Source organism: Lactuca serriola, chromosome 7 (assembly GCF_051521515.1).
Source record: "Lactuca serriola cultivar US96UC23 chromosome 7, Lser_US96UC23_V15, whole genome shotgun sequence".
NCBI classification, from domain to species: Eukaryota; Viridiplantae; Streptophyta; class Magnoliopsida; order Asterales; family Asteraceae; genus Lactuca; species Lactuca serriola.
Genome location: NC_136414.1, coordinates 144,991,489 through 145,015,915, shown reverse-complemented (window position 1 = coordinate 145,015,915; position 24,427 = coordinate 144,991,489). Strand labels below are relative to the sequence as shown.

Genomic DNA, 24,427 nt, shown 5'->3' with positions numbered 1-24,427 from the left:
TGTTCAGTTTTTAGGTAAGACCTCAGATCTGCACAAAATCCAATTTTAGCAGGTTGTATCAGCATGGTTAATAATGGGGGCGACCTGACCACGATTTTGCCAACATTATTGTTGATTTTGGAATTTTCCCTCCAAGCAGGAATCTGTTGGGTTTTGAGCATTCTAACACTCCTAAGTGTACATGCAACCCTAAATACCTTGGATCTATGTTTTCTCTATTATACATACAAATAAGAACTTCCAAGGTATTATCCTAATCTAGCATACAAAAACAATAAATGTAACAAGATAGAATACATACCTCTTGATGTAGAAAGTCTTCATGAAGCTTGAGTGCCTAGCCCCAATAGTATGGAAGCCTCAAATGGAATCACAATCACCAAAACACTTAGAATAACTTGAGAGAATTCTACAACTCATGAAATCGGCTAGCCCTCTCACTTCACACACTAGTGGCCGATTTTGGTCAAGAATAAGATGCTTATATAGTTAGGGTTACACCATGTAAACCCTAATTGACATGGCCTTTCATTTTCCATGATCCATGGGTACAAATACACCATGGAGCATCCATGGACCATCCTATGGGTTTTAGCCCAACTTGATTATCCATGGAGCATTAGCCCACTATACAAGTATGAATGATTTACACAATCAACCCATATATTTAATTAGTCTTCTTTTGATCACTTAATTAATCCTAGATTAATTCTTGATCAATACTAATTAAATAATCTTATTATTCTTATTATTAATATACTAGAACTTATAATATATTAATAACCATAAGTGTCTTATTTCTCTCATTATAGTCTATCCAAGTGCATGATGGTATGCAACCCAAATGGACCATGCCGGGTCGGGTCAAGTCTTACCAATTATAGTTATGGACTTAGACATTAATCCAACAGTCTCCCACTTGGATAAGTCTAAAACTATTATTGCGTATGACTTCAGGAACCAACCGGCAATCGTAGCTCTCAAAAGCTTCTGTTGAACTCTGACCTTGTAGATGAACTCTGACCTTTGTCAGTGACTTGTCCATTAGATAAGGGATCATATATTCCTCCATTCTAGATATCATATGGACTGAGACATGGATTATAATCATTCTCTTTGTCCATTTGTTGTTTCCCGATTTGCGATTTATGACGACTGACTAATTGAACAAATCAAATCAGTCCTGGCCCGGCCGAGCACTTCCATTTGTCATCATCAAATCATCGAGGGGCCCACAGATATCGCTTTTATCCCGAAGGTAAAAGGAACGGATAAACTTCGACTCATATGGCTTGTTCTACTACTTGTTGAATCATACACAAAGGCACGTTTTATAACACCGAGTTACCGTATGCGTTTACGTACAATCAATGTACTATCAACTCATAGTAACAACTCATATCTCTAGGTTTGAAGAATATAAGATATTATCGTCTCATGATCACTCGTGATAAAATCCATGAAGTGATTCCAATGAGCGCGGGTTGAATCCAATACTCAGAACTTATGAGCACTCATGATTGTTGTAGCCTTGTCCAACACCTTAGACCTCTACAACCCATCATGACAGTCTTAATTCATATCTACTTCCAACATATGACCAACTGTGGATGGTTTGAATAACTTAGTCATTCCGGAAGAATAACCTAGTTTATTCGGGAAGTCAAAACATGCAAAGTGAAACACAATAATAATTGAATCCAATATGGTATCAACCCTTTGAACATAAATAAAACACCTTTTATTTATCACCATATGATTACACATTATTCATTGTATACTGTTTCAGCTATCAACTTTATTCTTGAATTTAAAACAATAGTTGTCCCATGCTCCAAGCATGTACACTATGTTTTCTTAAACACTAGTCATGCCATACACCAAGTATGCATACTATGTTTGTCTATGATCTTTACTTTGTGAACTAGATCAATTGAACATAACTTCAATGATTCTCTTTTCACACTCCCAAATCCTTACTGCAAATGCAAGAATTCCAAATTCATGCCATTTACTGAAATCTGTTAGATTCTAAACTTATATGCATTGATACTCTTGTAACGATTATGCACAAACTCACAAAGACTTGGCAACAATCATTACAGAGTATTCCAAAGGAGATCAACTCCTTGGAAACATCCTTCTTGCATTAAGTTTCCTTAATCTTACACAGATTGAAAATTCTAACTTTGAAACATTTCTAGATTCCATTTTGACTATCACTTCTGAACAAGAGTTGCCTCCTTCCAGATTATGTCAATATGGTCCTTCCAGAATTATCACTATACTTCCAATTGTCCTTGAGTAACCAATCTTTGGCAAACCTTAGATTGTCCTCGACAATTGTTTAATCCTTTTAGTCATATCCAGTTCTAAACCTTTTCCCTTCTTAATGCCCCAGGCATTTGGAAAATTTTAGAACGGATGAATATAGCACATGTAATCGATCCTATATCCGAAGCATATGGGACACGATTCATGATGTCTTACATAAAGACTAAACCAGTCTTTTGCTATAATATTTCCATTTCAATTTGCCAAGTTCTCATAATTCAGATTATGAAAAGGGATGTCGTAATCATAATCGAATTTTAGAACGCAAATAATGGATCCATATACAGAATTTCCTTATGTTGAGCCATTCCAACATGAAATTCATATATATATATCCTTGACTAAATGATTAAAACCTCACGATCTAAGCTTATAGATTTGAGATGAAGTATAATTTCCTCTCCCTTAATTATAGCAAAACAACTCTTTCCAAATTGAAACTTTTGTTTTTCTATAATTAACATTGCTAACTTGCAATACTTATCATAATTATCATGCTCCCACTAACATGATGATTATTAGCATAACACTTATGCTCCCACTAGCTTTGACATGTACTCAGAAATCAGTTGGACTTCTAGAAATCAATACTCCAGTGACTTTCTTACCAAAGTTCAGATTCCTGATACTAGATTGTTTTGATAAAACTTTATCAAAAATCATACACCTTCCCTTAGATAGCACACCTGTGTGTCTAAACAGTTATGAAGAGGTATGCCGTAATCATAATGGTTAGACCTTTTTGCCACTTCTCACAAGTCCATATTAGTGTGCCGGTTAACCACACGCGCTCCACTAACGACTTTGAGAATGCGAATATCACAATTGCTATCTAGATAAAATCTACTTAGTGAAAGTGTTTCCTCACCATCATTTTCATGAATCGGAGAGAAACCTTATGACACTTAGATTTAATGGTGTATGTGTTCTTATCCATGTGAATGGTCAAAATCATAGTCACAAGACAAGGATAATGACAAACCCAACCTCATATGGATTGAACTCAATCTTAATTTCTTGCCACCTGGCAGCTCAAGGGCCTACCATTGCTTCCAAGTTGTTATGCAACCAATTGAGAACTCTAAGAACTCATATGCAAAGCCAACTTTAACTGGAATGGGCACAGAATATGTCAACACGATAGATTATAAACCTCAAGTCGTGTGCTAGTGAAGAACTTCAGGTTCTCTTCTTGATTAGTTCTTGAGACTTTCAAGACCTTTAAGACTCCCACTGTCCTCTTGACCTATAAGACTCCCTTGTCAAATATCCAAGAGATAGTGTGGATTCTAATCAAGACAAACACTTCACACAATTGGCCTAAGTTGGTCTTTGTTTTATCCAAAACATCACAACTTACCAATTTCAAATGTACAAGAGTAGAAAACTTTTACTCTTACATTTGACAAGTGTTTTAAACCTTCTTTAAGACATGTCACTCAAGTTACAATCTTGGAGTATGACTCTAAGACTTGTATTGGCACGAAGTATGACTCATCTACTTGATTTAACCATTTCAACAATTCAAGATCCCTCTTCTTAGTCACAAGAATGCACTAAGATTTCCTTAGAGAACTAATTTTGATATGGTTTCTTAATCATTAAGATGATCACAAAACTGATACTAAAGTACTCTCCCATCTTTTCAGATTTGAGAAACTTTTATCCTTCTGCCTAAGTTGATTCTTCTTATTCGCTATGCCATACATTGGAACCTTTTCCAATGTCTCAGAGTTACACTTAAGCATGTAAGTATAATCATATTTACTTAGCTTTAGTAAACTATGACGAATAATCTTATCGATCTTTTATGGTGGACTTAATCAGTGCACAAGACTGTGTACTCGATTCCTTAGTCCTTTACTTGACTCACACATCCATGTGAACAAGTAATTAGTCTTAATTTTCCAAAACATGAAAGTTCTCATTCATCATGCTATACAACTTGCATGATTCCAAGTTCCGGTCCAATTGAGACTTGGGTGATGAGAATCTTTCCTTATTTGGTAAATTTAGACATTACCACAAATGAAAGAATCAATTTCATATTTCCACTCTTGCTGTTAATGGAATCTTATAAGCAACAATTTTTCCTCAAATGCCATTGTAAGGATATTTTAAAATAAATAAAATCAAAAATTTTTCTTTTATTTTAAAACTTTGCGGAAAAAAAACTTATCCTTACAATCCATATGAAAACTTGTTGTTATCTATTCCTTAAGCAATATCTCATAACTCCTAAGAAGTAGCTCAGGAATCCGATCTTCAAACTATGCGATAGAAATCCATCTACGCGATCAGATTCAGCATATTCTTTCTTTAAGTTTCTTCACCTTTCTTTGATTCTTAAAACATCACCATGTGACCCAGTCACATCATGTATCAGGAATCTCAGAATAGAAACTTAACAGAGTTAGATAATGGACTTTACCTGAAGTAGAGTCAAACTTGTTGACTTTAACATCCTTAGGTAAATTTGGCAGCTTCGCAACCAATGCCCCTTCCTTTGGCAATATAAACATATGGACCCTTTGATAATGGTACACGGGACTATCACAGACTTAGCTTTTCCCTTTACCATTTCGTCAACCGAGTTGACTATGGCCGATCCCTTTCCATTGGGAAGAGAATGCTTTCCGGGATTTCCTGTGTCACTATTATGTCCAACAAGTTTTAAGGAAGTTGATCTTAACAAATAGATAAGATCATTAAGGGTCCTGTCATAGTCTGTTTCATAGGTGTCCCAAAGGAACTCACTATGTGACTTAGAAAGTGATTGAACCACTGACTTTCTCAAGACTTTGACACCCAACTCTCCCGGCTTGTCAATATGTGACTACATCTCCAAGACGTGACCACACCTAGACCTTGCCTTGCCAATAGGGCCTGAGTGACCTTAAACTTTTTCAAGAACTTGTGGGTTAGGGAGAATAATTGGAGGAGGAGAAATAAGTATGATATCCATGGGACATCATCTTCATAGGAAACCTTGTTTCAAAAGATTTGGGAAGATCATAGGTGCCTAAACCAGACAACTTTTGGGAGATATGCAAGATAGTTGATTTAAAGTCCTTAATATGACACCCAATATGAAATATTAAGGCTAGGACCCAACAAACTATTTTATAACTTAGAAGAGGTATGCCGTAATCCAAGCTATAAAATATTTGAAGGTAGGTGAATGACGATTCACCAATTTCCACCAAGATAAACGAAATGTATTATTAGGTTTTAATTGGTTTTGAAACTCCTAGATCTTTGAGATTCATTGAACTGTTCAAAGGCATGTTTCAATCTCGAGTGTGCCCTTCAGGTTTTGTGACTGGGATGCCGAGGATCACAAAACAAGGTGTGAAGTAACCATGCAAATCACTTGGTACCCTTAATAAATTACCCCTCAATCGATGTGCCGGTTAACCACACACGCTCCATCGATACTATGATAAATATTAAGTCACCCTTTACCTACCTTGTTAAGTCCAAGTTAGTGTGCCGGTTAACCACACACGCTCCACTAACGACTTAGACAAAGTGCAAAGTGTAATTTCATGGATTAGCACCTTATTCACATTTTTCCTAAGTAACTAAGATTGGGTATTATTAAGAGTTTAGTTACTTAGTATTATCATTAATACTTTTAATGAAGGGAGAATTATAGTCTTGTCAAACCCGTTCGGCTAACGACACTCCACCAGTCAAGCAAGAGGTGGGTGAGAGTGGACACCCATTAAGTTGCCATTTTATAGGCAACAACCTTATACCCACCTTATAGACCGGCTTCGTGAATGAGGCGTACTAGCGGTAAGACTGACTTTACTCTTATACACACACACACACACATATATATATATATATACATATATATATATATATATATATATATATATATATATATATATATATATATATTATTAACTTATAATATTATAAAGTATAAGGGTTGAATTTTAACTTTTAAAATTCTAAGGGCTAACTTGGAATTAAAGTATTCATAAGGGAAAACTTTTTCAAATTCCAAAACTTGAGGGCAAGTTTTGAAACTATTCAAAACTAATTAATTCCATAACTTATGAGTTTAAAGTAGTTTTAATCCAAAAACTCTTCAAATTCCATAACTTGAGGACAAGTTATGGAAGACTTTAAACTAATAAAAGAACTAACTTTTTCTTTATTTTATAACTTATGGATTTAATTATGGTTACATATTTTTCTTTTAATGAAGTGACTCTTGAACTTCCATAACTTGAGGACAAGTTATGGAGTCATAAAATTATTCAATGACACAAGACTCTTCATTTTGTAACCATTGCCAACTCTTATGAATTTTATGAGTCTTTAATGTGACTCTTCATGTAACTTGAGGACAAGTTACACAAACACATTTTATACTCAACTCTTAGATTAAAATGGATTGAAAACAACTATTTCAATTAACTTTTCTATTAATCTAAGCAACTCATAAGACAAGATAATTCAAATCAAACTTTTTCATGTAATTAGTCTAAACCTTAAACTAATACAAAACATGAATCTATTGACAATTATCTTTGAAAATGGATTAGCATGAACATTACCACATCAAAACAAGTTTATAAGTTCAAAAACAACTTTGGGTAATGTTCCTAGTCCAATTCCAGCCAAAAAAGTCGAGTTTATGCTGTCTGGGGGTCCAACTCGTCGAGTGCATGAACCAACTCGGCGAGTTGGATCGATTTCATCACTTTTTAGGCATGGACTCGCCGAGTCTCCTGATGGACTCGCCGAGTCTGATGATCAGACAGCAAGAAATTCGATTTTTTAAGCAGTTTTGCAAGTATAACAAGAAAACAAGCCTAGGCTCTGATACCACTGTTGGGTTTTGAGCATTCTAACACTCCTAAGTGTACATGCAACCCTAAATACCTTGGATCTATGTTTTCTCTATTATACATACAAATAAGAACTTCCAAGGTATTATCCTAATCTAGCATACAAAAACAATAAATGTAACAAGATAGAATACATACCTCTTGATGTAGAAAGTCTTCATGAAGCTTGAGTGCCTAGCCCCAATAGTATGGAAGCCTCAAATGGAATCATAATCACCAAAACACTTAGAATAACTTGAGAGAATTCTACAACTCATGAAATCGGCTAGCCCTCTCACTTCACACACTAGTGGCCGATTTTGGTCAAGAATAAGATGCTTATATAGTTAGGGTTACACCATGTAAACCCTAATTGACATGGCCTTTCATTTTCCATGATCCATGGGTACAAATACACCATGGAGCATCCATGGACCATCCTATGGGTTTTAGCCCAACTTGATTATCCATGGAGCATTAGCCCACTATACAAGTATGGATGATTTACACAATCAACCCATATATTTAATTAGTCTTCTTTTGATCACTTAATTAATCCTAGATTAATTCTTGATCAATACTAATTAAATAATCTTATTATTCTTATTATTAATATACTAGAACTTATAATATATTAATAACCATAAGTGTCTTATTTCTCTCATTATAGTCTATCCAAGTGCATGATGGTATGCAACCCAAATGGACCATGCCGGGTCGGGTCAAGTCTTACCAATTATAGTTATGGACTTAGACATTAATCCAACAGAATCTTGATTAGGTAATTTGTGCATTGGTAGGATTGTTCGATTTATCTAAGATCTTGCTATTGCTATGAGTTGGGAAGATTTTATGGTTGTGTTTCTTATTGATGTGGGATCGTGATCACAAGTTGGAAGTCCTGGGGATCTTTGTTCTAGCAAGCTTGGGTTGGTGGTGGTCTTGAATACTGAAGTTCAGATGTTGCAGCGACATTGATCAAGGGTGACATATGGCTCTCTTTTGCCCAGTAATATCAGGCATGGATGTGAAGAATCAAGTGATGAAGTTATAGGTTGGCTTGCAAATTGGAATGGTTATGAAGTTTTTATAGTGTCGCTGGTGGTTGTCGAGGCCAACACAAATAATAACCCTAAATATTACACACTAAAATAGTGTATAGTGGTAAAGGGATCGAATCCACGGAGATTGGTTCAATTTATAACTCTATGAAATATCTCTTTGTAAAAATACTTGTAAAATGACAATAAAAATAAAATGGGGGGTTTTGGTGTTTTGAAATACTTGAAACAAACTAGAATTAACTATGATTTAAATAGACAAATGCAACAAAAATAAGAGTTTGATGTAAAATCAATAAGGGAGAGATGGTTGACTTAAAGCTTCCTCACTTTGACTTTTGATGAACATATCATTAGAATCCAATGGTGCAATACTTTGATTTAAATCCTTAATTTGGCTATAGTAATCCAAGGAGCTTGAGATTACCTAGACTTTTCTTAATTGTTGAAATGGCTAGAGAAGCTCATAACAATTTCCTTAGTCAAAGTCACTAATTCCAAATAGCATGTAATTAGTGAAAGTCAACTAGCATTAAGAACCAAAAAGTCACCAAATCCAAGAGGGGTAAAATGCTTTCACCACCATGTTGGAGGAAATGTTTTTATGATTGTGTGAAGCAAAAACAACACACAAATCATTTTTTGCTTGCTAATTTGAGGATCCTTTACTTAATCAAGAAATTAGCCAACTAATCACCACAAACACATTTAAACTCACGAACTAAAACATACAAGTAATGATAAGATATTAAAACATAAAACATTCCCATAAAGATTCAAGAACATGTTCATGGATTCTTCAACATTCAACAAAAGTTCAAAGGATTAACCAAAAGTCAACCAAGATTAGTTTAGCCAAGCATGGCTAAACTCAAAGAAACAAAGTTAGAGAAAATTGTACCAAACATTAAGCAAGAATCAAGAGGTAAAAATATGAAGTTCTTCAAGTGTTCTTGGCCTTCAAAAGTCTTCAAAACTCCAGAGAGAATCTCCAAAAATCGGATGTCCAAGAGTCTCCAAAAGATGGGCACCAACCTTCCTCAAATAGCCTTCCAAATGGATTTCCGAAATTGCCCCTGCAGGAGGTTGCGCGACCCGCGTGCTGTTGCGCGGGTGGTCCCTGAATGTAGCATCTTTGAGGTTTTGGGCCTCCATAGCTTAGCCCACTTGGCCCAGTGCGAGCCCAATCAGCTCCTAGCCCATTTTTCTTCAAGTTTTCTTCAATTTAAGCCCAATTTGGCTTCTCCAAATGATTCATAGCTCGCAAACTCGCCCGATTAATAATCTATGCATGCTTGAATATACTCCCGCATCTTGCAAATTTAAATGTTTATTTCTCTCCAAGCCTTTAAATAATCATCAAGCTCGCTCCATGCATCATCTCCACCACCCATCAAGCCTAAGATCCTTGTTTTCCACCAATTCCCATCGCTTTCCATACGTACCGAACATTCCCGCTCCACTAGTCTCCATGAAATCTGCAATAAAGCTCACGAAACTAGAAAGTGCCCGAAATAGTCATAAAATAACAAAAAGGAAAATATGCATGAAAATTAACTAGATTATGGATGAAATATGCTAAAATAAACTATAAAAAGAAGTAAATAAAATGAAACTATCAAATCACCCCAAGCTTAAACCTTACTTGTCCTCAAGTAAAACAAGACTAAAATGAACTCGGGATGAACTATCCTAAGGAAAATAAAAAGAATGGATAGAACCGCAGAACTTGATCACCGTTAGTCAACATGGTCAGAACTGATCTTGCTATTATCTCATTAATTTTTCATCCGATGACAAAGGGACCATAAACCACAGCCAGGATAACTCCTTTAGGTGAGTAAGGAGGGATGAGCAGTCGCAGTCTCAATGGAACATGCATACAATGAAGAATATCTGTGGTAGGGAGAAAGCAGCTGGATGGGCTTGGGTGGAGCTCTTCTTTAAGTGTACACTCTGATCTCATGTTTGCCGGTTTCTCTCATGTGTAACTAGGTTTAATCGCTCGGGCACCGTTGTAGGAATCGGTTTACTTGGTGTTGGCCCAAACCTCCCGTAGTATCCGACTCGACAGTCTCCCTAACATCACCAATTTGCGAAAAACAACTCGATCTATATACAGTAAAACATACCTAAATAAATGAATATCAAACGCCGGGTGACCAAAATGTTGGAAGATTTAGTTCAATAATTGAACCGGTCACCCTTCTCAGATTTCTACAGCTGGGAATTTGCCTGCCCCTTTTTTTTTGTTATACTTGAAGGTAATGTAATAACAACCCTTTGACTCAAAATTTGGTTCCTAAAGTGTGTAAGTGGAACCGAAAGGGTAGTAATATAATCCGAATGGTCTAAGCGTGAAAATGACCATGTGTGGAGCATAAAGATATAATGTAAGCTCCTCTTCAAATTTGTGATTTTTTTTTTCAAAAATAATGAAAATGTCCACATGCGGACTAAAAGACTTCTCTAAAATCCTAAGAAAATCGCAAAAAGATATGATGATGTAAAGAGACCGGATATGGATTCTACTCGGGGACAAGCACTAGTGCTTCATCCTAACGGTTCAAACATGATCAAGTGTGATCCTCTCGGCGGTAGTGACCGCAAGGCTAAGACATCCATTGCTATAGTATATCCTACAGTCATTAGTATTGTATGCATAATTTTTCATGAAAACTACCTGGCCATGATCACTTACCCCTTTAAGCTACCAGCATCTGATCCCAAGTATGAAATCCCTAACTGCAGCTAGTGGTCTCGGTTCGATGGGTGAGATAGCAACAAGATCCTGGACCAATAATGATACAATAACTATGAACCTGTTCCATGGCATCCAAGGAGGTGAGAATAAATAGACAATAAAAATGCATGAATGCTAATGCCCTAAGCTAAATGTTATGCAAAAATATAAAAGTAGAAAAGAAGAAAATAAAATCTTTTTGGATTTAAAAAAAAATGAATGAAAATTAGCTTAAAACTAAAATGTTATGCAGCCTAATTAAAAATGCATGAAAAAATAAAAGGAAAATGAAAAGCCCCACCCCAAGCTTAAGAACAAGCATTGTCCTCAATGCTTAAGGTAAGGGCAAAAATGACCTAAATCGGAGGATTGGATGATGGGAGATGTCTGTGGCGGTGATTTCGTGAAATTACAACCGGTAGAATTTCGACAATCTTGAATTTTTCGGCGAGGTGGTTGCTGGAAGGTTATATGAGAGGAATGGAGTGGGAGATCAAGATGATTAAATGAAGAAGAAGGGAAGTTGAACATTTTAATCTATGGGTCAAAAAGGGTCAATTTCGGTCAATGTTGGTCAAGAAAAGTCAAAAGGTCAACTCATTAAAACCTTTGGTCAACACCTGGTCAAATAATAGCCAAAAATAGCCCAAATTGCCCAGCACAGTGCGCGGGTCGTGCAGAGTAGCACGCGGGTCGCGCAGGCCTTGTAGTTAAGTCTTGGGCCAATGTCGCTTCATCACACATGGCCGCGCAACAGCACGCGGGTCGCGCAACCCGCTGATCCTGATCTTCATTTTCGCTTCATTTTTCTTCGTTTTTTCACCCGTTCTTGATTTGGAAGGCCCCAAACACCTAGAAACTCTTGATTTCTTCAAAAACAACTCTTTTGAATCCCAAAAACATCTTTAAAACTCATTTATTCAAATTAAAAACACGAAAGCACAATGCTTTCCAAAAATGCCATTCTTTAACGTCTTTGGCGAGACGCCTCCAAACTTCACTTTAACACTTTGGGGCGTCCAAATGGACGACATCTTGGACATTTGAATCAAAAACTTCATTGAATGGCTTCAATCGATGTCCATTAACCTTGTAAATTTTCCCCGTGTCGACATTTTTTAATTTCCACACCTCCATTGGGACTCTTTTCTTGTATTTGACTTTCTTTTTACGGGAGAACCATACCGGACTCAGACCTTTGATAATAGCAATCATCCAACCATATTCTTTCTTGTACTTGTTCATTAAGGTGACCAACTCTTCCTTCTTTTCTAAACTCTTGGACATGGTTTTTGAGTAGGTGACCGGTTGGGCGTCTTCTTTCTTGTGATACGTATCCTTTGAAGAGTCCGACAAATTTATCGCTTCTGGCTCTTGTGGTTGGTCTACCAATGGAGTTAGTTTCTCAATGGTAGTGGGTGGCTCAACCTCTCTTTCATTAACCCATATCACTTCCTCTATAGTTTCATTGTCAGCTTTTTCAATTTCTTCTTCTTCTTTAACAACCTCTTCCACTTCTACTTCTTCTTCTTCTTCTTCATATAACACTCTTGGGCCATCAAAAATTTTCTCATCATTCAAAGGAATGGAACATGCGCTATGCGATGGGCTCTTTTCAGATGGTATTTTTTCTTGAGCTTCCATTATACTAATTGATTGAGCAATTTGTGTTATTTGTTTCTCTAAGCTTTTGAGGCTAGCTTGAGTTGTTTCCTGGAAAATTTGGGTAGAAGTGGCAATGCTTTTCACAATGTCCTCTAAGGACATGCTTGGTGTTTCAGTTTGTTGAGGAGGGTAAGGATAGGGTTCTTGGAACAGTGGAGTTGGTTGGTATTGGTTATTTCCCCATGTTTGGTATGGGTTTTGGTAATGGTTATTTTCCCAAACTTGGTTGTTGTCCCACCATTGATCATGTTGAGGCTGATCATAACTCCATTGGTTTGACCAGTAGTAGCTTCCTTTCTCTTGCACTTCTTCCCATTCTCCTTGTAAATATGGACACATGTTAGAATGATGTCCATTTTGGGCGCAAAAATCACGAAGAAGAGGTGTGGGCTGTACACTTTGGTTACTTTCAATCATCATAACTAACTGAGCTAGCTTAGAAAGTTGGTCTTCGGTGCAAGGAGTGTTCATTTCCGAACCATACTTTTTTTTTTTTTAATTTCGGGATTTTAAATTTGAGTACCTGCACAATGAGATCTAGGCATAGAGAAACAAAATGATTAAAAATAAACCAATCCCCGGCAACGGCGCCAAAAATTTGGTGGTTGTCGAGGCCAACACAAATAATCACCCTAAATATTACACACTAAAATAGTGTATAGTGGTAAAGGATCGAATCCACGGAGATTGGTTCAATTTATAACTCTATGAAATATCTCTTTGTAAAAATACTTGTAAAATGACAATAAAAATAAAATGGGGGTTTTGGTGTTTTGAAATACTTGAAACAAACTAGAATTAACTATGATTTAAATAGACAAATGCAACAAAAATAAGAGTTTGATGTAAAATCAATAAGGGAGAGATGGTTGACTTAAAGTTTCCTCACTTTGACTTTTGATGAACATATCATTAGAATCCAATGGTGCAATACTTTGATTTAAATCCTTAATTTGGCTATAGTAATCCAAGAAGCTTGAGATTACCTAGACTTTTCTTAATTGTTGAAATGGCTAGAGAAGCTCATAACAATTTCCTTAGTCAAAGTCACTAATTCCAAATAGCATGTAATTAGTGAAAGTCAACTAGCATTAAGAACCAAAAAGTCACCAAATCCAAGAGGGGTCAAATGCTTTCACCACCATGTTGGAGGAAATGTTTTTATGATTGTGTGAAGCAAAAACAACACAAAAATCATTTGTTGCTTGCTAATTTGAGGATCCTTTACTTAACCAAGAAATTAGCCAACTAATCACCACAAACACATTTAAACTCACGAACTAAAACATACAAGTAATGATAAGATATTAAAACATAAAACATTCCCATAAAGATTCAAGAACATGTTCATGGATTCTTCAACATTCAACAAAAGTTCAAAGGATTAACCAAAAGTCAACCAAGATTAGTTTAGCCAAGCATGGCTAAACTCAAAGAAACAAAGTTAGAGAAATTTGTACCAAACATTAAGCAAGAATCAAGAGGTAAAAATATGAAGTTCTTCAAGTGTTCTTGGCCTTCAAAAGTCTTCAAAACTCCAGAGAGAATCTCCAAAAATCGGATGTCCAAGAGTCTCCAAAAGATGGGCACCAACCTTCCTCAAATAGCCTTTCAAATGGATTTCCGAAATTGCCCCTGCAGGAGGTTGCGCGACCCGCGTGCTGTTGCGCGGGTGGTCCCTGAATGTAGCATCTTTGAGGTTTTGGGCCTCCATAGCTTAGCCCACTTGGCCCAGTGCGAGCCCAATCAGCTCCTAGCCCATTTTTCTTCAAGTTTTCTTCAATTTAAGCCCAATTTGGCTTCTCCAAATGATTCATAACTCGCAAACTCGCCCGATTAATAATCTATGCATGCTTGAATATACTCCCGCATCTTGCAAATATAAATGTTTATTTCTCTCCAAGCCTTTAAATAATCATCAAGCTCGCTCCATGCATCATCTCCACCACCCATCAAGCCTAAGATCCTTGTTTTCCACCAATTCCCATCGCTTTCCATACGTCCCGAACATTCCCGCTCCACTAGTCTCCATGAAATCTGCAATAAAGCTCACGAAACTAGAAAGTGCCCGAAATAGTCATAAAATAACAAAAAGGAAAATATGCATGAAAATTAACTAGATTATGGATGAAATATGCTAAAATAAACTATAAAAAGAAGTAAATAAAATGAAACTATCAGTCGCCTAGTCCAATGAGGGGAGAATCTCTTGGGATTAATGGAAATATTTCCAAGTGCAGGTGAACCCGATGTTCAATGACCACAAACAAGAGAATAGCTAGTGCTAGTTGTTGTATGAATTGAAGCTTATGCAAGGAATGTTGTTCATTAGTTAGTTGTAATTAGGGAAGCAGATGTTGAAGAGTCAAGGTTATCTCGTCTGAAGACGTGAAACATCGAAAACTCCTTTTGGGTTAGTGTCTAGGTTTAGGTTGAGGGTTGTGTGAGGGCCTTACTGCCAACTTTTTTCTGATTAAGGCTTTAGGGTTCGAAGCACGACCCGAACGCCTGATAGGGTCTAGCAGGCTAGGGGTCTGGATCATGTTTATTTTTGGTTGGGTATTCTTGTTGATTGATGGCAAGACCATGGGCTATGCCAATTACAATCATGGTAGTGTTGTAAGACTATCGTTTGGCTCATAGAATTTACTAGGTTAAGATAGGACATTATGATAGTGATATAAAACTACATTCTGGCTTGTATCATCAACTAGGTTGAGATAGGCTATTGCATGATTAGTTGTAAGACTATGGGAGGGCCACAACATTCATATGATTAAAATAGTCATAGGACGATTTGGGTCGGGCATGACGCAAGACTATGATTTGGCCGAAGCATTCACATGGGTTGAAATGTGCATGTCGTCGTCCATTGTTGGGTGCTTTGTTATCCCTTGCTTAGACTTAAGGGTTGTTGAAGCCGTGTTGACGTATAGGCTTAGATAGCCTGCGACTGTCAGATTTTTAGTTGAAGTTTGTTTGTGCAACCAAGGGTGAGGTTGTTAGCTTTAGTAGTCGCCCGAGGATTCTATATTCCAGTGTTCTATTATGACGACATGGGGACTAGAAGATTTTGGTCAGATAAAATTCTTGAATTTTTGGTCATCAAGATTGATGTATATGTTAGTGTAGTACTAGTGGTTGGGGCTCATGTTAGTTTCGCCTCAGTTTATGATCGTGGGATTTTCAGAATTAGCGGTTGGCCATGGATTATATATTACAGTTATCAAGGTGGCAATGAGAAAATGGGGAGGTCTTGATAGGATCAAATTTGTGAGCTTTTGGTTAGCATGGTTGTTGTAAGGTTGCGGATTTGTCTGTCTGGAAGTCAGACTTGATAGTATAGCTTTCAATTTATGGATGAAGTGTAGGTTGCCATTTCTCGATTGGATTGGTGCGGAAAAATAATATCAAGAAGATAATTGTGTATGAACATGAAGAACAAAACATGAGATTAAACTAATAATGGATAGATATAGAGAGATATCAAATGTTACATGAAAAACTCTCATGACTAAGGAGAATCCCTAACCAAAAACACATACATACACACACACACCTCTCCCTCTCTCTCTCTAAAGTCTACATAGTACACTCATAAAAAATGACCACTCACTTACACTTTATATATTAGTGGAGGGAATATGCTTTCATACAAGGGAATATTCTAACCTAATAAATCACTCATCGTTGTAGAGCATTTTCATGCTCTAACAATCTCCCACTAAATCCTTGGGAATGATGAGGGTAAAGCAGTGATAAAAGGCAGAACATCCGACAAGCAGGTTTTGGTGCTAAAGTATCTCAGAAAATCTGAAGCTGTCATGATCTCAAATTCTGAAAATGGAATCTATAGCATCAAAGAACATATAGAGGAACCAAACTCTGAATAAAAATATGAAATCCTAATCTTTGAAACTAATCAGTCCCCAAAAACGGTCATGTTCAAAGCCTCCCCCTTGATTGTTGAACCGAAGAGCTCAATATCAGATCACACAATGTCGTCAGCATTCCGAACTCAAGTCGTAATTCACCAAATAATATCAGAAGAATAACCTAATAAAAATGTGAAGCATCCCAAAGTAAAGTCTGAATGATGAATAATGTGAATCCAAAGAAGGGTCTAGCAATGCCAAAAATTTGATTGATCAAAACTCAATGTCACGTCGCATCGCCAAAATAATCTTCGTCTTCAAAGTATCGCAAATCCAAACTTGAGCAATCATAAAATCTGATCCAGATGCTAACACAAATGAGACATCTAAAAGATTCATGTAACAAATCAGAGTAAAGAATATCAAATAAATCTGAATCCGAAACTGAAGTCTTGCCCAAGATTTCCATCGAGGATTTGTCAACTCATAAAGTGAAAATAAGACTTCAATCAGCATGACTACTACCATAATTTATTGGTCCTGAAACTGTCCATGCCTTCCTATTGGCTCGAGGTTGGAGTGAAATAATTTATTGGTCCTGAAATTGTCCATTAGACAACCGATAAATTGAATATAATAAGAAAAAGAATGTTAGCAGCCCAGAACCGTCAGAAGAGTTATGTGGATAAAATGCAACAACTAATGAACTTTGAAGTCAGAGATCAGGTGTAGCTTAAGGTCTCTCAATGGAAGGTACTTATCAGATTTGGAAATGTGGAAAGTTGAGTCCATGACTCGTTACACCATTCAAAGTGCTTCAAAGAATTGGGAACCAAGCATACAAGCTAGAGTTACCAACTAAACTGGAGGGTATTCATAATACGTTTCATGTTTGTTAATTAAGAAAGTTCTTTGGAGAAGAACCCAATATGTTTCCACTTTCGGAATTAAGAGTCAATGAGAGAAAAAGATAAATTGAAGAAGCATAAGAGATTGCTGATCGTAAAATGAAGAAGTTGCAATGAAAAATGATCGACCTAGTGCTTGTGTGATGGAAACAAAAAAAAGAGAAAAAGAAATGAAGAAATAATGTGTCACCTCATTGTTATTCAACAAACAACAAGGTATTAACCACAATATTTCCAGGGAGGCATCCCATCAAAACTTAAGGAAGTCAAACCCTCCTTCTCCCCACTCCCCTCTCTTATTCTCGGCCAACACCACAACATACACACAAACAAATTTCACTCGCTTTCCTCTCAATTTTCCTTCATTTTCTCTCAAAATTCGTGTGTGCGTGTGTGCCAATTGCAAGGATTCTTCTTCAAAGACTCTTAAACTTGGTAAGAACTTCATGTAATCCCCTGTAATTCCAAACATTTTTATGATACGAACTTCTTGTTTACACCCTTTTGTTATGTGTTAAGTTCCTAGAAACCCTTGAAATTTTCGAGAATATCTTCAAGTGGTGCAAGGCTAGGACCGAAATCTCTTCACTCTCCTCTCTTCTACCACTCGAAATCTTCAAGGTGAGCTTCATACCCCACTATTTTCGTGTTTTTCATACTTTTTTCGATGGGGGGGGGGGGGGGGGGGATACAAGTCAAATCTCGTTTAGTCATTGGATAATTGCATGTACCTAAGTGTTATGTGTTTAACCTTTGGGTAATAGCACACATCTTAGTTGTGTGTTGAATATAGAACTAGAACTTGTGCAAAAAGGTTTTTATCTTATGTTTCTTCATAAAAATCGTGGGTAATGTGTTTGATAACATATATATATATATATATGTATATATATTGCATGAAAACTTATGGTTATGTGTTGTACACTAAAAAATAGCTAAAATATGAGTGTTCGGCTCAAGCATGTTAACTCTTGGAACATATACATTTTTAAACACTTATAGTTACACAAATATTGGAATATATAAACTTCAAGGTTTCTATATGAATTTGTGTGAAATTAGAGTCACAGCAAACTAGTATATTTTGTGTTACAAAACTCTTAAACTAAATTTTGGTGTGTTAAACAAACTACCGAACTTGATTATTTTACTAAAAATACTTTTTACTAGTAAAATACTCGTAATATGTTGTCACCATTTTAACGGTTTAAAAACTTAGTGGATTATGCTATTTACGCAACATATATTAAAATTAGACAAGTCCATTAATGATTATTTATAAAAAGTGTTATAAATAATTTAACCAAAACGATATACAAAACAGAATTTTACGACAGAAAAATTTGCGTGTCATCATCTATGCATCATAAAGCTTTTAAAAGTACAAGTTATAAGTTGTATGTCATAAAGATGTAAAACGCGTGTCATAAAACTTCAGTCATAAAGTTACACTAGTAATGTCGTTTTCATTATTCAACGAGTGGAGTCAAAGTTCGCGTAAATTAATTAATGCTCTTATGAGACGTTTTCTTTGCCGTACCTACCTAGCATACACCGTAAGTCCTGCGTTATAACCAGAGTCTCCTAGAGGGAGGGCGAGACCGTTGTGCATAGATCTATACGAGATTAACAACCCACACCTCAGTTGTTCGCTATAGTTAGACCGGCATGTCTAGGATGACAAATGTCCCCCTGGCTCCGACACTTGAAGAACGTCGTGTTCACACATATCAGTCATATTAGCATGGTTATAAGAACTCACATATGGATTAACATACTATTTCGACTTACAGGAAGCTTATACTTCATTAGTGTTTCTAAAAGACATAACTACATACTATTGTTCAGTAAAACTCTCATACATTGTTTGTCTTAGGGTTTTAAGACTACGTTTTTTCATACATCAGAAAATATTGGATTTTCTAGGAACGCACTCTTTACAATTACAAACAAAAAAAACAAAGGACATGCTTGCATATATTTACAGTTTTGGAACGAGACTTACAAACCATTTTCATAGAAAATATCGCATTTTTTGAAAGTACTACGAGAACTATTTTAAACAAGTAGAAAACCATTTTATACAAAAACGATTATGAATTTACCAACTTTTTAGTTGACGCTTTTCAAAATGACTTGTATTCTCAGGGAACTAGTAACAGGTAATCAGCTTTGCTATGAGATCAAGTGGTGCAACCTTATGAAATTTTACTTTTGTCACTTTTATGTAACTGATGAATAAGTACAAAATGTAAACTATGTAAGTGTGTATTTTCAATGTATGTCGCTTGGAATGCTATGTTTCATTTATATTCACTTGTGATGATACTATATAATGACGTCATCCGCCCCCAGACGTTTCCGTCGTCCTAGTTCGAGGTTGTGAAAGATGAGTTCAACAACAACGCCGGTGACACAAAAAAAAGTGTTTTTTTTTATTCAAGGTTTCATCTTTTTTCTTCTCGTTAGAGATTAGCTTCTCAATTTTCTTATATTTTACGAATTTCGAATTATTATAAATAGATTATGACATTTATAGAAAGATTTTATTTTTGTTAAATACCTTCTAACCTTCCTATTTTTAATCATAAAAAATATCACGCTCATAGAAATTTTCTCTTTAAAAAACCCAAAGATTGCTATAAATCTTCTCCTTCTTTTGCATTGCTAGTTGCGACAGGTGTGGAGTTCGTGATACCACATGTGTCCATCTCAGATCTACCGTATAATCTATAAAAAAAATTACCAAATCAAGGGGTGTCCTTGGACACCCTTTGAAACAACGTAGCTTCACCTCTGACCTCCAATATGATTTTACTTGGCCATTCCTTATTTGATAGAATTCGGTATTCACTGGAATTAATGAGAAATCTAAGACATTGTTATTGTAGTCTCGAATAATATAAACAAAAACTGGACTTAGTAATAATTGTATTAAGGTTATATAAAAGGAAAAGAGAAATTGTTAAATGATGAGTTAACCTACCCACAAATCATCCACCTTTAACAAAGATGAGTATATAGTTACTTTTATATTACATATAGATACAAATTATTTAAGTGCTTTAATGTTATACGTGTTTATTATCTGTACTTATTATACCTTTGTTGGATATAGTAATTTGACAAGATTATGCTTAATGAAATCATTTGTTGTTGAAATAATCTTTTATGTAGTTAAGTTATATTGGGTAGTGAAGGGTTGTGAAAGATGAAATAGTTATGTGCGGCCTTGAAAAAAAATGTACTATTGTACCACTAGGACAAGTCATTTATCAGAGTATATATGACGACCATTGACTATTCTACATAGTCTTGTGGAATGCAGGTAGACTTGCAACCTGTAGGTATTAATGAACTGTACTTTCATTCGGGTACTCTATCCCCCATGGTTGCCTTATCGACTATATTGCTAAGAAATCTCTGAAGCAATATTGTATACTCGTTGCTTACACTGATCCATAATGATATGTCCATTGAGATCATCATTTAAGATCATTGTGAGAATAAGGGGAATGAGTAATCGGGTTAATTATTGGTGTGAAATATATATTTAAAAAGGTTTAATTATTTTATTATGAGTTGAAAACCCAATATACTCACCAACGTTCCAAGTTTGACCTACTCAGTTTGTTTGTATCACAAGCGGTACAAAGGCATTGGGATAGTGATTTTATCTGCTGAGTGATTTAAGGAAATCATGGCTGATAGTATAATAAACTGTTGTACAGCCTGTATTAACTCGTTTACGCTTATGTTATCTGTATCGAACTATCGATTATGACATCCAATGGTTTTTAATTCTAATGAAATAAAACATTTTATTAGAAATGTTTTTATACTGATTTCATCTTAAAAGAAAAATGTTTTGGGACAATTCCGCACAAAAGTATTCTTTTTAAAGAATACTTTTTTTAAATAAGCATAAGGAAAAAAGTTTTATTTGTCCGTGAAAATTGGAGATCTCACAGTTGTTATGACACAAACTGATAGAGCATTAAGGTCTTCAATAGATCATTGTCTATGTTTAGAAAGAAGAGTCTTATGGAATATGGATAAACTTCCAACACTAATGTCATTTCTTTACAAACCATAACATTCTTCCATTTTGTGCAAGGTAATTAGTTCTCTTTCAAATCACCTCCCACAAAATAAAACAATTTCTAAGACACTCCAAAGGCTAATGACCATTAACGGGGCTTTTAAAATTTGACATATAATAAATTCCAGTAACCCCAAAACCGATTTAAAGAGAGTAGTACGACTCCCTGTACATAAAGTTTCAACTTTTTAGTTTAAAAGTTTGGTCGTAACTTGTCAATGACCACTGTCCACCATCTATTCAAGACATATTGTTACCAACAGAGACCTCAATGTACACGAAAGGAAATTTTAAGTGAAATCATCCAATAATATCAACTTCTCTAGATTCATTAAAGGATTCCTTGCACACTCGTTAACTTGATTTTTGAAAATTATTTTTGAGATTGGATACGAGATAAAATATCATAAGATTCTAACAATGCTTCTACAATTTTTGCTAGACTAATCTTCAAGAAATAGAACATCAACCAAATAGAAAAATGGGAAATTACCATCCGATCATCACCCACTTTAACTCCCTAAAAAATAACTTGTTGAAATTAGGGTCGTTCCGATCATATTTTGGGCCCATGGCGATAGAAAAAAATAGGCCCTTAAAATACATAAATTTCATTAAGTTTTTTATAATAACTTAATAATTGAAAGAAAATTATTTGTACTATCTTCTAAATATAATAATTTTCATAAAAAATTTGGGCCCTTTTAAAAGATGGGCCCTTAACGGTCGCCCCTATCGCCCACCCTCTGGGACGGACCTGATTGAAATCGTCTATCTTAAGGTCACATGAACAAACCTTCAATCACAAGTTTAAATAAAAGAAAAACAATAATCTCTTTGACATAGCCCCTTTTTATTTGGATTTTGAAAGTTGGACAATCGTTCAACATTATATATATGTAATACAAGACTTATGTAATCCCAAAAAAGAGAGTCACACGCATTCTCATAATCTACTTTGAATTATATGACTTTTTTTCTATTATCCCTACGCCAAACACTAATCTTATTAACAATCAAAGGTTTTAAGGTTCCTTTAAAATTTGACAGTAATCTTTTGTTTAGGTAACCAATAACGCTTGTCGGCTGGTAATTTTTCACAAACTTCGGGTCTAGGACTTTTGGGATGAAAGCTATTAAGGATAGGTTCCACTAAGTTCATATCTTCTCTTCCGTCTCCTCCCACATCCGACCCTGTAGAGCGTCGAACACCTCCTCCGACCTCCTCCCGTCGTCGACCTCCCTGAAATCGACTCCATCATCTGACCACCGCCTCTACTTGCGCCGCCATTTCCACCGGTAATGAACCCCTCCATCTTCCTCAAATTCGTCGACTGTGGTAATGAACTCCTCCACCACCTCTGTGTGATTTTTCATCCCCCCCTCGTTTTATTTGCATTTCTTATTCTAGACTATATAATCCAAAGTTCCATTCAGTCACTTTTGTAATTACGCAGTCAATTTCCCAGGACTTCACTCATTACAACTCTTATACCCGCCAACTGTTTGTGAAAAGTCCAGTTGCATCCTCACAAATCAAAGTTCATGCGCCTTTCAGGTATGTGATATGTTCTTCCTTTTTTTGATACAATTGGTTGTTTAGATGCTAAAATTGTTTGTTTGCTGAAATTGTTAGTTTATTTTCTTTATATCTGATGAAATTGTCTTTTTATATGCTAGAATCATGAAATTGAGATGTAATATTTACATAGGTTAGAGTTACAGGGGAGAAGAAGATGGAGTGATTTCTTTATTTTTTCATGATTTCTTTTACCTGTAATTGTTTATTAGGGTTTGATTGATTGGTCTCTTGTTCTATATGATGTAACATGGATATTGATATCAGGATGGTTGGAACATAACATTCATCCAATTCGTGTTGCAGAAGGCTATAGTATTGCTTCAAAGATTGATGTTGATCATATGCAAAGAATCTCACACATGAAGAAATACATAATAGGAAAGGCATCAAAACGGAAGGATAGGGTTCAGTTAATTTTAGAAAGAACAAATTGGAATAGTTTTTGTGTCGTGTTTGAAAATATTTATGTTTGGATTTTATTTGAAATTTAGTATTATTTGGTGGATTTGAAAATATTTTTGTTTGATTTGGATTATGTATTGTATTTATATATATTTTTTATAATTATTCAAAGAGTTTGTTCAGTTATTTTTTAAAACAAAAACATTGAAATAAAGGTGAATTATACAGAAGGGTAAAATAGTCATTTTTATCATTCAGCATAGCAATTCAGATTTATTCAGATGTTCCAACCAAACATAATATTATAAATTTAGATCTTAAAAATTCAGACCTCTTAGAATTTCAGACCTCTTAAAAATTCAGACTCTACCAAACAACCTCTAAAAGAAAGTTAGTTGGATGATTTTTTTGGTGTAAAGTTGGTCTCTATAAAAGGATGATTCATATAAAATAGTCTAAATAAGTTTTCAAACTAAGTTGTTGATGTATGACTGAAACGATGTTGTTTGATTATGCATATCATTGGCTATGCTGAATGGTGAAAATAAACATTTTACCCTTCCGTTTAGAATAATAATATATACCAAAAAAACCATCAATTTTTGTACGTTAAAACAACCATGCTTCTTTATCACTTAAACATATGTTTCTTTATCACTTAAACATACATCATAAACATTAAAAAAAACTATCCAATCTTTTGGTTTAATTGGAAACAAAGTACACTTGCCTCAATTTTGATAGGAATTATTAGTACAGCGTTATTAGTTTCATGAAATGTAAACAAATCTTTTTATGAACGCAATGAGGCACCATAAAGAATATTGATTCTTTAAAAGGGTTAACTTCATAATTTTCACCATGATAATGTCACCAAGCAATAGAGAAGCCTAAAGAAAAGCCTAAAA

The 24,427-nt window shown here is 35.4% G+C and overlaps 1 long non-coding RNA gene across 2 annotated transcripts; it reads left to right on the top strand.

Annotated features, from left to right (window-relative positions):
• Positions 1-22,387: 22,387 nt before the first annotated feature.
• Positions 22,388-23,701, top strand: LOC145064787 (uncharacterized). 2 transcript variants are annotated; one of them, XR_013688081.1, is made up of 2 exons: positions 22,388-23,093; positions 23,421-23,701. It is a non-coding gene; the product is annotated as an uncharacterized LOC145064787 (long non-coding RNA). The 2 variants fall into 2 exon arrangements; XR_013688082.1 differs by having other exon boundaries at positions 23,382-23,701.
• Positions 23,702-24,427: the final 726 nt, after the last annotated feature.